Below are 1,442 nucleotides of genomic sequence, written 5' to 3' on the forward strand. Positions count from 1 at the left end.
CAACTGGCTTGCCCTCAGACAACATAAAATCCAAAAGTCTATGACAGTGTCTGCCTACCCACCAGATATGCTACAGCTGCCTTTCTCAACTGGAAGGAAAATGTTTTTAGCCCTTTAGGAGCTGAGCCAAAGTGTGGTAATTTACCAAGCTACTCTCACTGCTCTATAGTTTGTCTTAGGAGGGATTTTTTTTTCTGCAATGGGGCTTGCCCAGGACTTTTCCTACATACCTCTTTCTTTGGGATTAGGCCACAGTTTGGTGACCCCTTTCTCTCACTGAAGACCCAAAGGCCTCTTGGGATTTAGTTTTCTCCCAGTTGACAACACCAGCTTCTGAAAGACTAGGGGGCTTTTTTTTCTGACACTATGATTAAACCTTGGATTCTAAGCAATGATGATTAAAAAAAGGAAATAGAAAAGGCATCATAAGAGAAAAAAATGCAACTTAAAGAAATTACCAAAAAGATACCAAAGCAGGAGTTGTGTTTTGGCTGTTCAATGGCATTCTTCTACCTTTATGTGAAGTTAGGTCCTCTCCACATCTTAATTGGTAGCTGTCAATCAAGATGTCCCCCCACCCCACTTTCTGGCTCAAGAGTGGGCATGTGACCAAGCCAGGCTATTGATATGCTCTCTCCTTCGACTTGGAGTTAGAGATGTGCTTAGTCCACTGTTACATTTTCAGGTATTTTGAGGAGTTGGTTGTTAGAAACAGCCATTATTAGAATTAAATGATACAAACTTAACATTTATAAAAATTATTTTAAAAGGTAAAAAAATGTCTTACATTCATCCTTTCCTAATTATTTTACTACATGTCACTAGGTTCTATGCTCTTGAATCGGCATGGTAGAAATGCTATATAGTAGTGTGTTACTGCACATCTCTTCTCAACTTCAGGTTTTTTTTTTTTTTTTTTTTTAGGTAAGGCAATCTTTGGTTGACCTCACAGATTGCAAGGACCTTGTCAGCTTACAAGCCCTTATTTTTTTTTGTTTTAAAGTTTTTGCACTTACAGCACCTAGTCTTCCTAGGTGGTCTCCCATCCAAGTACTAACCAGGCCCAACCCTGCTCAGCTTCTGAGATCAGATGGGATCAGGCTTGTTTAGGGTGGCACGGCTGTAGACCCACTGGTGACATGGTGGGAGCATTTACACCGCAGAAATCGGCACACTACAAACGATGACTCCTTGTCAACCCAGAGAGATGAATGTTACTCATTTCTCAGCACATCACTGCTTGGCATCCTGAGTGAAATAGAACCCAAAACAGCAGGAGTGGAATTCCCCCGCCACACACACATTCCCCAAGGGGGTGTCGGTACCATCAGTCTTCCCACTGATCCCTGCAAGTCCCAATTATACTCCGGAAAACCAAACTAGGTTTTCCAGCCTTTGCTCCAACTTGGGGAGACCAGTCCCATTCTGGCCATGGATCTTTA

At 42.2% G+C, this 1,442-nt stretch overlaps 1 pseudogene; it reads right to left on the reverse strand.

The window, feature by feature from the left end:
• Nucleotides 1-1,009: 1,009 nt before the first annotated feature.
• On the reverse strand, nt 1,010-1,128 carry LOC111735248 (annotated as a pseudogene).
• Nucleotides 1,129-1,442: the final 314 nt, after the last annotated feature.

The sequence above is a fragment of the Pteropus vampyrus genome, unplaced genomic scaffold (assembly GCF_000151845.1).
Source record: "Pteropus vampyrus isolate Shadow unplaced genomic scaffold, Pvam_2.0 Scaffold20582, whole genome shotgun sequence".
Taxonomy (NCBI): domain Eukaryota; kingdom Metazoa; phylum Chordata; class Mammalia; order Chiroptera; family Pteropodidae; genus Pteropus; species Pteropus vampyrus.